The following is a 14,738-nucleotide window of genomic DNA, read 5'->3' as shown; positions in this document are numbered from 1 at the left end:
GTTTTGCAAGTTTAAGTAAAATTAAGTCTTTTATTTCCACATAATCAAGGCACAAACAGTTTCACTTTCTTTGAAGCTTTTTATCTCCCTACAACTGGATTTGAATCTCTATTTCACCACCACAACCCTGTAGCCATAACCACAAGGCCACATAGTCCCAGGGTTGTTTTTGGAGGTGGTAGTGATGTGAGCTATTTTAGAAGCTGCAAGATATAATTTCAGTTATATTTGAAGGAGGATTACTTAGCTTTGAAATTCTAAGGGAGCCTTGCCTCCAATGTTTAGGAGGCAATTGCTGAAACCATCAGCAAAATGCTTGAAGTGACAAACTACCCTCAAGTTCTAACATAAACCACTATGTACAAACAGCAGACACTAACTATAGGTGAACCAATTGTCCTTGCTGCTGTTACCTAGCACCTGTCTAGAGCAGAAGAAGATGGGCCATGACACAGAAAGCCAAGCTGTAGAGAGTCACTTTATCATTACAGGGAACACCAAATAGTATAAAACTAAGTTGCTTTTGGACTGCTGTTCTTCTGTGTGATAAATGTAATTCCAAAAACAACAATTAAAAAAAAATCCTCAACATGGCCCTCAGATGCTAACATTACATACCCAGCTCTCTGTTTCATGCCTGCCAGCTACCATCTGTGTCTGCAACTAATGGCAAAATTTCACTTGCAAAATTAGAGGCCATTTGTCAAAAACTAAGCCCTTAATTTACAAATTCTGTTCCCCCTTTAGCTCTGAGTATCAAGAGAAAGGTGCCATATCTCTGACCTTGCCAAGGCTCAAATGTTATTCATGCTGGAAAAGCAAAATGTGGGATTTGTCTTTTTAGTGTGACTAATTCCTATAATTTCAATTTAATGATTCTTTAATTACACCAGAGCTTTTCAACAATAAAAGTGAAGGAACATGAACTCGGGGAGGACCATAGGTAATTTTGGGACTAAAATGAGTGATGTCCCGCAAAATTAGGGTAATTTGAGAGATATAAATCATTACTCATCCCAGGTCCTGCTCCAGGCAGCCAGGCCCCAGAAGTTAATATCACATAATTATTGGCAAGGAGTTGATACAGTAATGATTTTCATTATTAATTCAGATTAATTTTATTGATTAACTCAGCACTGGGCTGTCTGGGCAAAAACTCTGATTTCAGGCACAATGACTCAGCTGAAAGGAAAATTTGCAGTAGAACTAATTATTTCTGTCCACTTGACAGGAAAACTGCTGCTGTTGCATCCCAATAACAGCTACTCAGGTTGTCCTGAAAATAAGAGTGCTTTCTTCCTTCTACAAGGCTCAATTTAGTGGAGGGGGAAAAATAGGAGAGAAGTCCACAGGCCTCGCACAAGATCAGCAGGCACAACTGGTCACAACAGAGCTGGGGAAAAAGGAAAGAGCAAGCAGATTAGATTGCTGTTGTGAACCTATTGATTTGAGACACACGCTCCAATGTTTAGGATGGAGGAGGGCACCCAGTGACTAACGTATTATAAGTGGAGTTTATTCACTATGATCAATATATTATAGATAAGGTTTCCCTAGCTAGCAAAATGATGGGCTAGTCTAGAAATGCATCCGATGCAATGAAAATGGTGCTAGCATTTGTATTTTCCTCTTGATCTATTATTATTGTTACTACACACATTTTAAAGATGCTCATCGCCATAGCATTTGGGCATCTTTTTACATAATTTTGATTCGGTGTAAAAAAAAAAAATCCTCAAATTAGGAATCATACATTCAAGAATAGTCTCCTTTTCGCATACCTGCCACACCAAATCAACTATCCTACAGAGACCAGTGATGGGGAAATACCAACAGATTCCAAAACCTGCAGCTAGTTGCCATTCTAACACAGAGATACAGCTTACTTCCAAGTTAAGTGGCCAAATTCTGACTCAGCCATGTCTTGAATAGGAGCAAATTTCATCTGCAAATGTCCTGTTCCCAGAATATGAAAGTCCTACCCTTGGGAATGGCATCTAAAATGTTCCTGCCAGAGAGGCCAGGTGGTGTGGGCTATGAGACACTGGAACAGGAACTGTACTATTTAGGGCTTTAACCAGAACCTTACATTTCGCACCAAGATAAGCTGGTAGTCAGTGCAGAGTAGAGAACACAGGTATAATTTGCTCTTGCTGGTCTGTCCTGCTCACTTGGAGAGCAGCCACATTCTGTACTGGCTGAAGCATTTGTGTGACATGCAGGGGCAAAGAGGGCACTATAGAAGGGCAAAGAGCTACAAGAAACATTTTTTAATAAATGAAAAATTCCTCAGCTCAAATGTTTTGGGTGATTGGCAACAAATTCCAAAGAATTATTATCAGCCAACACAAAGTGAGGCATCACTTTACTATTTAATAATGATATCAGGCAAATGTCTCATTAGGACAAAGCAGCATTTGCATACTCTTTAAGGTCATGCCTATTCTGAGTCTTTAATTTACTTTTTTATTTTTTGGAAACACAATTCTCCTTTTGCTGCAAGTAAAAACATGCCAACAAGAAAAAAAAATGAAAAGAATTACTGCTGAGTGTAAAATTAATGGGCTGAAGAAGCCATTAAATACAACCACCCCATCTCTGCCGTGATTTAACTTGAGACATCAGAATCTCTAAGCCCAGTTATGGTCATTATTACTGTTATTTAATATTTAGACTATGGTAGTGCCGAGTGGCTCAACCCATTCTGCTCAGTGCTATACAAACACAGAACAAGGCACAGGCCCATCACTGAAGAGCTCCCAATGGGCATCAGTTCTGGTTTTCAGTGAAGGCAAAGGTTGCTGTTGCATTCTAAGAAGAATGTCACAAGAAAACTAGAAGAAATATTTTGTCCCTGAAACCCATCTTTGTAAAATATCAAAATATTTTTCCATCCAGTGAAATAGCTATAAATAATGTTTTAAACTATTAAAAAGGTAAATGCAGAAAAAGGGCTATTTACATAGGAGCATTTCGTGTTGTTACAGTTTAATTTGTCACTGATCTAGGAGCCTCATACGTTAGCTGGAGGGAATCCAGAGCTTTCAAAGGTTTTCTGTCAGGGCTTGAAAAGTTGCCAGTATTTTTAATGGAGCCGAGCAGTCTCAGGCCTGTTGTTCTCAGCAATTTTGTGAGCCAGGGCCGCATGTTAGCAGGAAACAGAGCCAAGTGGGCTTCCTGAGCGTCTGAGAGAGGAAACACTGTAATAAGCATGGAGGCTGTGGTTAAAAATAACTCTGGTATATAAAGGCTACAGAGAATCCCCTCTCTCACTCATACATGCCGCGGCCTCTTGGCTGGCTGCTTCATGCTGATTTCATGTGAGTGAGACACTTTGACATCTACACAGAGCAGGTGGTTTTTAAGCAAATGGAGACAGAAAACAATTCTATGGAGAACTGAAGCCCAAGAATTTAGAGTATCAGGCATTTAATAGTTTACATGTTGCCAGAAAGCTGCATCCTAGCTTTTGTTTCAAAACCTTTGTGTGTAAGGATAGGATAAAGCTGTGTGTAGAACTCTTAAACCCCTAAGTTTTCATAGAAATTAAAAAACCTATATGGGAAAGTGACTGTATTGTTTTTCTGTGATCTGAAACTCACAAAAGAGAAGAATAGCCTGAATCACACAAGCTCTCTGTCCCCTCTGAAAGCGAACACAAACCCTGTGAGTGCTAGACCATCACAGCTAACATTGCAGTTGTTGCTTTGGCTTGAATCAGAGCTTTTGTCTTCTCATTCACTTTGAAGAACCTACCAGGAGAAAATACTAAGTTTGTAGGTATTCAACTATATTTGTAATTGAAATGCATGTTTTGCTGCCTAGCTTTAGTGCATTATCAAACAGAACACTGTATACATTTTTCAATGGATTTATTTTGTGTACAATTCCATCCTCCTTTTCTTTATTGGAGGGGATGATTTCTCTTGCAATGTAAGACAAATTCATTCTGAGTATTTAGCAAATGAAAGCACCCTTGATACAAGTTGCCAGTAACTTGATACAAACCTGCTGCCTTCCAGTGAGCTCTGGTCTGAAAACATCCTTTGTAACCCACATGATGCCATAACTGGCAAAAACAGCCATCCCAGACTCATAACATTAGTTTTTATTATTACAAGCATTTATTTGGCACCCATCATGGTGGTAAATATAAAAAGTTATCCAAGTGATTTTAAAAGTTGCATTATATCAGACTGCCCCTTTCAAATTAATACTTAAAATGGATGTAATATTTAAAGAGATTTCAACAGAATTGTCTAGGCGAACTGGTATTTATTTACAATGGTACCTTGATATACTATAGTATCATAAATCCATAATCTTGGCTGACAAGGATTGTATTGAAGACTGGCACTCAGTGCCCTTCTAGAGTTCATCAACAGAAGTAGGTTTGATGCTTCTTGTGATTATCTGTCCTGGACACTTTGAAGTAAATTTTCAGGTATATGTAAAGAAGGGAAATTGAGAGTTCTGTACTTTCTACAAATTACTAAGTGGCATTTTTCATCCCAAACTTAACCAGGAATGTATATATGCAAGTGCTCTAAAATAGAGGCACAAATAATTGGAACAAAATGACACTCACAAAAATGGAGAGCAGTGAGCTGAAAGAAGTCTGTCCCTAAATATGCTACTGCGCTTTCAAAAGTTTATGTAGTACTGTAATTATTTGTATTATTGGAGAAATCTGTACAATTTTGGATTCTTTAATTATCTAAGTCTGAACAGAACTTCAGGTTCCAGGAAGACAAATGAGATCAGCTACTCTGTATGTAAAGTATAATCTACAACGTAAAGATCCCTGTCTTCCTCTCCCTGGTTAATTCACCAGACTCTGATTCATACTTCCATGTATTCAAGTGGAGAAAGTCATTCCAGGCAGCAGCAGGTTGTGTCAATTAACAGTGTCACAGTGAAACTCTTTTTTCAACATTTTCCATTACTCAGCTCCAGATATGCAGGACATATGACTAATAAATAATACAGGTACTGTACAAAGATGATATTTTCTAAATGAGAACTAAACATATGTTTATCACTCCATATATGCTTTTCCCTTATGAACTCCATCTCTGTATAATTGGTTAATACACTTGCATCTATCTATTTAGCTAAAAATGTGAAACTATCAAGACTTTTGGACATTAGTGAAGAAACATCTTCACCTCCTAATTCCAGTTGTGGCTCAGTTCCCCACCTCTTTCCCCCCATCCCATCCCGCAAAGTTTGAAATGTTAAACTTCATGCTGACAAAATGATCTACTAAAATAATCAGCAATGCTTCTATGAGGGCTTTGGCTGTATCAAATCGCACAAGCTAAGGAGGCTTGGGTCTAGTTTGTAATTAGGTGGGAAACCCTTAAAGAAAACACTGGGGCTGTAGAGATGGTTTTGTTTTGTTTTGTTTTCAATTGTTGTTTAAGTGCTATACTAGTCTGATTTACACTTTCAGTCCTCAATACACCACAGTTTACACCTTATTCTTTGGGTTGCATGGCTGACAGGGAAAATAAACATTAGGTTTTTACCTGTTCAGTATTATTTATTGCCCCAAATGGCCACAAAAGACACAATCATTTTCCTTCTCACCTTGTCTTCTCACAGGCATTCTGTAACTTTTCTCACAATTCAGATAAAACATAATCTGCAAACAAAAGTTTGGGCAGCATCTGCTCATTAATGTAACAGAATTGAATGGGCTCATTTCCTGTGAAGATTCCGATAATTCTGACATTTGTAGATCTGATGTTTTTTTCCCCAAAGTCTCTAACATCTCTCCAGAGTAATGGAATTGCTTAACTCAGAGCTAAGCTTAGGAATCATAACATTCAGAGAGAGTCATTGTGCCATATAAACATGTCCAGTCACATCCTCCTTGGTGGCTTGTCAGGCATCCAATTCCCCCCATCTAGCAATGTGACCCACCATCAAGCCCCACTTGCCACACTGACCATTTGATTCCCTCCCTCAAGTTGGATAGCAGGCATGCTTACAAATAGCAGCACTGTGAGTGGGATGTCTCTTTTAAAATCACTTTAATTTAGATACAACTTCCAGGCCAGGGATTATCTCTATCTGCCTTTGAGCTGTGCCCAGCCTAATGAAACCCCAATCCTGATGGATGCTACTGTAATATACATCTTTATAAAGAATAATAGTTATCTTTTTTAATGTAATGACAGAAGCACTTTCTGCCCCACTCTATTATCACCCCAATGTACATTTGAATGTTTAACAAATTGCAGATTTCAAAAAGGAGCATTTGGCAAAGTTTGGAAGTCACTAATTGTGATCTGTTCCTTTGACTGTTTCGGTGGTTTCACAGCACAGGTTCCCATTTTGTGGCATTTGAGATTAGAAACTCTGCAGAATTTTTGAAGCTGTGGTCCACCCATTTTTCTATAAGATTAAAAAAATGAAATAACTGGCAGAATTGGGTTCTTAATCCTTAATTGACAGATAAACATGAAATGCAGGCTACACACCCTCATGTGAATTCAAAATATATGCTGGCAAATGATGACAGGAACCAAACTGCAAATATCTAAGCAAAGCAGGTAACTAATAAACGGGCATAAGTATTTTTGTGCTGAAAGCTCCCTAAATAGCTTTATGAACAGACTGGTCTGAAAAACATTAAAGATTGCATCCATAGCTGCTTACTCTCCCAAACCAAAATCATCAGAAATCAGTTACTGTAGAAAACATTAATTCTGAATATATCAAATGAAGATTATTTAAAATACAAACTAATTTCCCTTCATGCAAACTTCCATCATGAAGGATTTGATTTACTCATGATAGTAAGATTCATAAACCACTTTAACAGTTAGTTCACATTTTTCATACATATTTCTGGGCAACTTAATAATTTTGTTACAGTTAGAACTATTTGTGGAAATGTAGCCTAGTCCCATTTGTCCTCTAGATCAATAGAAGTCATCCTGGCTGGGTCTGTAATAACCAAAGCTGTCACTATCTGGCAGACGTTTGTGAGCCTTTGTGAAATTAGTTAGTAGTGGTCTCAGTGGACAGCACAAAAACCACCATCAGAAATGATGGAAAAGGTAGCACTGTTAATATTGCAGAAAAGGAAAAAAAGTGTTCAATAAATATTTCTGTCCTGTATTTGGGAAAAAAGCCAGATGATGTATTCATACCATATGATTCTGATGCCCCTGATAAAATACATTCCATTTCAACAGTAACTAGAGGATGTTAAATATCAGCTACTAAAATTGGACATTTTAAAATCAGCTAGTCTGAATAACTTGCATTAAAGAGTTTTAAACAACCTGGCCGAGGTACTCTCTGGACCATTCATGCTGATTTTCGGTAAGTCTTGGAACATTGAGGAAGAGTTCCAGAGGAGTGGAAGAAAGTTTGTGTTGTTCCAGTATTTAAAGAGGTAAACAGGATGAGCCAGGTAATTATAGATCTGTCAGCTGACCATCAATCCTGGGTAAAACAATGGAACAGCTGATACAGGACTCAGTTAATAAAGAATTAAAGGGAGTAATATGATTAATGCCAATCAACATGGGTTTAAGGAAAATAGATTTTGTGAAATTAAACTGGATTTTTTAATTAAATTACAGATTTGGTCAATAAAGGTAATCATGTTGATGTAATTTACTCAGACTTCTGTAAGGCATTTGACTTGGTACCACATATGGTTAAGAAATTAGAATGATCCAAAATCAACATGGCACATAGCTGAATTAAAAACTGGCTAATTGATAGGTCTCAAAATATAATTATAAACAAGAAATCATAATTCAGCAGGCATATGTTTCTCGTGGTATCCCAGAGGGATCAGTTCATGGCTTTATACTTTATAGCATTTTTATATATGACTTGGAATAAAACATAAAATCATTACTGATAAAGTTTGCAGATGACACAGAGATTGGGAGAGTGATAATTAATGAAGAGGACAGGTCACTGATATAGAGGGATCCAGATCATTTGTTAAACTGGCACAAGCAAACAATAGGTGTTATGTCAATATGTTGTCAATATGGCCAAATATAAGGTCATGCATCTAGGAACAAAGAATATAGGCCATACTTACAAGATAGGGGACTCTATCCTGGGAATCAGTGACTCTGAAAAAGATTTGAGGTCATGATGGATAAGCAGCAGAACATGAGCTCCCAATGTGATGCTGTGGCTAAAAGGGCTAATGCATTCCTTGGATGTATAAAACAGGGGAATACCAAGTAGCAGTAAGGAGATTATTTTACCTCTGTATTTGGCACTGGTCCAACTGCTACTGGAATACTGTGTCCAGTTCCGGTATCCACACTTCAAGAAAGATGTTGAAAAATTGGAAAGGATTCAGAGAAAACCTACAAGAATGATTAAAGATTTTAAAGTCATTTATAGTGAATGACTCATGGAGCTCAATCTATTTAGTTTGTCAAATAAAAGCTTAAGGAGTGATTTGATCATAGTCTATAAGTACCTATACTGGGAACAGAGATCTGATAACAGAGGGCTCTTTAATCTAGCAGATAAATGTATAACAAGATCCAATGGCTGGAAGCTGAAGCTAGAAAAATTCATACTAGAAATAAGGTGCAAATTTTTAACAGTGAGGGTAATTAACCATGGGAACAGATTATGAAGGGTTGTGTTGAACTTTGCATCACTGTAAATCTTTTACTCAAGATTGAAGATTTTTCTAAAAGACATGCTCAGTTCAGTGGCAGCTATTGGACATGACACAGCAATTAATCAATCAAAGATTTATGGCCCGTGTTATGCAAGCGGTCAAGCTAGATCAGGGGTCGGCAACCTTTCAGAAGTGATGTGCCGAGTCTTAATTTATTCACTCTAATTTAAGCTTTCGCATGCCAGTCAGTAGCATAGCTAGTGGGGTGCAGGGGAAGCAGCCGCTTCCCCTCAGCACATTTTCCAAAAGCGGCGTGCCTTAGTTAGGGGTTACCATGGTGCCAGCGGGTGGGGCCCACGCTCTGCTCTGAACCTTGGCCTGCCAGCCGGCGCTGAAGTCCTGCAACCAAGGGGGGGGACAGGGGCTGGTCCCTGCGGTGGGGCAGGGTGGCGCCGGGCACAGGAAGCAGAAAGCAGCGGGGCTGGTACCAGGAGCAGCATGGAGCAGCCGCGAGAGGTGGATGCGGGAGGCCCAGCTCCCCCTGCCTGGGGCTCCCCTCACCCGCCACGGGACGCGGGCTCCTCCTCTGCAGCAGTGCCCGCTGCGGGGCTGGGGCTCTCCTGGGGCTCTGCCCTGCACGCGCCCAGCACCCCCAGGGCTGCTCCTGCCTCCCCGGGCTGGCCCCAGATCCTCTCCCCTGGGGGCTGGGGTCCTGCTGCGGCTTGCGACCCTCTGCCTCCTCCACGAGGCAGGCAGCCCCAGGGGGTTAAGGCCGTGCCACCCCTTCCCCAGCTTCTCCCTCCAGCAGCCCCTGCACTGCCCTGCCGGGCCTGTTCAGCCTTCGGCCCCACCGGGTCCTGCCCTGCCTCATGCAACCCGCCCCTACCGTGGGGCGGCCCGGCCCAGGGGGACGGGGGGAGCTGCAGCAAAGCCCCGCCCGGAGCTGGTGCAGGAGACGAGCCTGGATCTCAGCCCAGGTTCTGGCATCAGCCTGCAGCGGGGAGCGGAGCCACCCCCCACTGGCTCGGCTCAGCCCAGCCCCACTCTTAAAGGGACATGGACCCCACCGCGGCTCGGCCCGGCCCAGGCCACGTGGGGGTGTCACCTCACCCCCCGCCTGGGGGGCCTGGCGAGGGGGGTGCTTGGCACCGTAGAGGCGCAGAGGGGAGGCCAGCGCGGTGTGGACCCCATGAGGGTGGGGGGGCATGGAGCGGCCAGAGGAGGAGCCGGGGGGGGGCGCCTTTTTTATGTTTGCTCCCCCTGCTCTTGTTACAGAATGCCTGCTGTGCCACTGGTGCCAGAAATAATTTTAATGTTTTTAGAAGGTCTCTTCCTATAAGTCTATAATATAGAACTAAACTATTGTTGTATGTAAAGTAAATCAGGTTTTTAAAATGTTTAAGAAGCTTCATTTAAAATTAAATTAAAATGCAGAGCCCCCCGGACTGGTGGCCAGGACCCGGGCAGTGTGAGTGCCACTGAAAATCAGCTTGTGTGCCGCCTTCGGCACGCGTGCCATACGTTGCCTACCCCTGAGCTAGATGATTACAATGGTCCATTCTGGCCTTAAAAAAAAAAATCTATGAATTAGCACAACATGGCCCCCATGTTTTTTCACATTTTATTTTCAAAATGTTAACTATCCAGCTAGCTACCTAGATACCAACCAGAGTCTGTAGAGAAATAAAGAAGTTGTCAGACCCATAAAAGAGAATGGCATGATAATAAAAAGCTAGAGAAGCTGAAGAAGCATCAGTGAGATGTGACTCTAAGAAACTGCTTCAGGTTTGTAAACAATTATCAACACAGTTCCAGATTCACAGTGGTATCGCAAAAGGAAAAGGTGGAAGATTATAACAGTGGAAACAGAACAAAAGGAAAGATGATAGTACATGTTAATTTAGTTCTCAACCAACCAGAGCTAACAATTCCAACCAATTGATCTGAAGAAGATGACGAATTAAACATTTCACTGTTAAAAATTTCAGAAGCAGAAACAGAAAATGCAATTAAGCAGCTAAAAAATGGCAAAGTGCCTTGTGAAAATAAACTCACTGCTGAAATGCTTCAAGGTTGGGAGGATGTGGTAGTACATGAAATACATAAACTTTGCAATATCATTTGGGAGAAAGAACTCTGCCCAGAGGACTGGAAGAAAAGCGTGATCTGAAAACTACCAAAGAAAGGCAACCAACTGATGTGAGATCACTGTTGAGAAACATTACTTTCAGTATTTGGAAAAGTGTTCTGCAGTATACTGTTGAACAGAATCAAACTGGTCGCAGATGAAAAATTGCACAATGAGCAAGCAGGCTTTAGACTAAAAGATCATGTGTAGATCACATCTTTACAATTGATTGAGAAAGGGTCTGCCTACCAGAGAAAATTAGTCTTGAATATCATAGATTTCACCAAAGCTTTTCACTGCATTCATAGACAGTTGCTATGAAAGATTTTGTGACAAAATGGCCTTCCTAAAAAGATAGTGTCACTGGTCAAGATGCTGTATAAAGGTTCAAATGCTGTGTAAGGACAGAAAGTGGATATATCAATTGGCTTGATATCATCACTGGAGTGTGGCAGAGTTATATGTTATCACTCCTTTTCTGCATTGTGATATATTATGTGATGCAAAGAGTAACATCAAAGGAAGATACAGGAGTTATGTGAAGTAGAGGAAATTTTCCAGATCTTGACTTCTCAGATCACATTGGACACAGATGATGATGCCAGGAATAAGACCACTATCAACATCAAACATGAGGCTGACAAAGTAGGATTAAGAATCAGCCAAAAGAAAACTAAAGTCATGATAATTGAAAGAGGAGTCAGCAATGAGGGTACATATGTTATATCTGGAAAGCACAATCAGTGTGGATGGACAACTTCGTAAGTAGTGAAAGCAAGAATTGGGAAGGCAAGTGGAGTTTTTTTGAGACTGGCAAATACTTGGAAAACTCAGGAGATTCACACAAGAACCAAGATAAAGTTACACAATGTTACTAGTGATACCCACTCTGGTATATGCTTCTGATACTTGGCAAATGTTATAAGCCAACAACAGGAAAACTAATGCACTCCATCAGAGATGCTTGGAGAGAATACTTGGCGTCAACTGGTGGAATAAAGTAACTAATGTTGATGTGTTAAAAGAACTGGCCAACAGATGGCAGGGAAAGTGATTTGAGAAAGAAAGCTGAGGTGGTATGGGCATGTTATACAAATGTCAAAAAAGTACCCTTATATAAGTCCTTGATTGGATACCACTTAGTGGAAGATGGAAAAGAGAAGACCAACAGATGGCACTGTCATGGAAGCAAACTACAATGAAGTAAGAAACATGGCACTTGACAGACAGAAGTGGAAACACTGAGTTGCCTTGCATGACAGTTTCTCGTAATAACAACAGCTACCTATTTGTACTGCACACATAATGTGACATCTGAACACCTTTCACAATAGCCTCTCAGCACCATGTCAACATACCTACATAATATGTATCAACATATACAATGCCCAATAAGACCATAAAGAAAAAACATCTGCCTTGTTGGCTGTTTTAGCAAGGTCTGAATGCAAATGAAAGGTCAAATTCATCTGATGTTGCTCCACTGAAATCAATGGAATTACACTGGGGATTAATTTGGCCCAAGGACAAGAGTTGTCCCTCTGGGACATGCTTGAGACACATTGGGAAGGAAGTTTATATAGTCATTACCTGGGCTTTACCTGGATAGATAAAATACTTTAGTCTTAGCATGGCTAGTCTCGTACCTTCCACAGGCACTAATTCAAGTGTGTAATTCAAAGCTAAATTAAAAAAAAACATATGAATACAAATTAATTAATCTACAATTGTTTGGTATATAGTTGAGGAAAAGTTACATTAATACATGTCTTTCCTGCTTACACAACATGTGAACAGTCAAGATATATTGCTGGTGCTGTAGTTTTGAGCAGAATAATGGTATGTAAAGGTAATGGGCCTGATTCTGATCTCACACCAATGTCAGTCCATGGAACATCAGGCTGAGACCATCTATGAACTGTCCAGTGAGAAAGGAGCGCTCTTGTTTGAATTCTGTGCTGACTAGAATGTTCGATAGACAAGGCATGTCCTTCTGCTGACCCAGGTGCAATCACCAACAGATCCAATTGCAGCCTTTCTGTATTGCTGCATTCCCTTTATACAGCAGTAGGTTTGACCCATTCAATAAAGTTTAGGGTCTTGATTACAATCTATTAAAAAGTTGGTGACAGGTCCCCTTTGATATAAAAAAACAACAACAGAGATCAGCAATAAGTTATAGAAAATCACCCTTGCCAACATAATATGCAGTTTTCCAACTGGAGTATCTTGTGTCCTATTCTAGCTGAAGGCCTCCCAAATCTCACCCATTAGCATTCTATTCACAGCAGATTAAAGAATACACTTTACAATAATTTCCTTCTAATTTCAGATACCCTGCTTTTTACACATTAGTGTAACTCCACTGGCTTCAGTGGCATTATTCCAAAATTACACTGGGGTAAATTAAATCAGTCTCATCTGGTTTTGGATATTTATTAAAAAGACTTCCATAGGGTGAGACACAAAGCAATTTCAACACAATGATAATGAAACAAGAGGAAGATTGTGGCAAATTGTTACAAGGCCCGCACGTAACTAGTGACTCACCACGTAAGTAAACTCTCTTCACATTCAACTCATGGAGTTTAATATACTGAATTTTTTTAGCTTAATGGCTCTACTGAGGACAAAGAGAAACTGGAGGCGGAGAGCTGATCATTTCATGTACTTGGCTTTCATCTTCAGCATCCACTTAATGTTTCTTTTATTCAAAGAAGAAAACACAATATACTTTAGGTGACACAGAGTGACTATGGAGTTGCATATTCATATGTGCTTCCAGCACATAATGGAAAACAGAATCTGACTAGAACTTTATAGTTAAACTTACACTTACAGTTGTCTACCCTAGAAACAAAATATTTTTGTAGCAGTTGTTGAAATCACAAGAATATAAACTGCCACAGACACTCGGCGTGTTATCCAGGGAACATACGCATTCATTCAGAATTCAACAGAGGACACTTTCTTGGCTGACTCATATCACCCTATATACATAGTGTGCACTTACAAATATTTTATTAGAGGAAAAGAGTTTGCATTTAAAGATTACACAAGTGTGACATTACATTGCAGTGAGTCATACATCTTTGTGTACTTTGTTACCATGCATTCAAGTGCATTGATTCTAGTCCATTCACAGGAGATTGACTGTTCCTCCTGGCCATTTTGTAAACTTTTAAATTCAAATGTAAAGATATAAATTATTCAACCAATTTTTTTTTATAATTTGTAGCTATTTCAAAACATCAGTTAATTACCACAGTTATTGTGTTTCCCAGAGACAGATGCCTACATGGACCCACACTTCTGAGATTAAAGCCCCCAGCACACAAACTCAGAATCCTGAGGCCAGTCTATCTTGCTCCCCATCTCTTACAGGGGTCTCAGGGTATAAAAGGGGGAGTTGGGCAGGAAGCATGGATCTGTCTGTGAGGATCATCTCGGAGAACCACAGTTACTGGGGTAAATCACCATTCTTCTCCTTTGAGAATTGCCCATATGGATCCCTGTTCTTGGATGATTGACAAGCAGCAGTGAGTCTCAGCATGACTCTGAGGAGTGTTAGTTAAAGGTGACTGGGAGGTAGCTCCCCCAAATTGGCATCAGATTAAGATGCCAAGGTGAAGACCAAAATGTATGTGATGCCTGTCAAACTACAGAAGTTACTAGGATTATTTTATTTCATAACGTCACTAGGCTTTGGCAATCTTTGTTCAGCCTAGTGAAGAACAGATGGAGACCTGAAATTCCAGTAAGGTAAAGAAAGTCTCTATCTCTTTTCCTTGCAGAGACAGTTATTTGCACAAAATAAATCCCCACTGCTTTTTGTTCATCTGGATGTGTGGTGGAACTGGTGGTATTCCTGGTGTAGGTAATGCTCTAGCAAATTCCCATGTTTTTTACCAGTTTGTTAATTAGGCCTTTCTCACGTGTGGTTCTGACCACATCACCCTCCTCTTTTAGTCGATCCACTGCCTCCTTCTT

Source organism: Malaclemys terrapin, chromosome 24, assembly GCF_027887155.1.
Source record: "Malaclemys terrapin pileata isolate rMalTer1 chromosome 24, rMalTer1.hap1, whole genome shotgun sequence".
Classification (NCBI taxonomy): domain Eukaryota; kingdom Metazoa; phylum Chordata; order Testudines; family Emydidae; genus Malaclemys; species Malaclemys terrapin.
Note: the sequence above shows the minus strand (reverse complement) of the source record.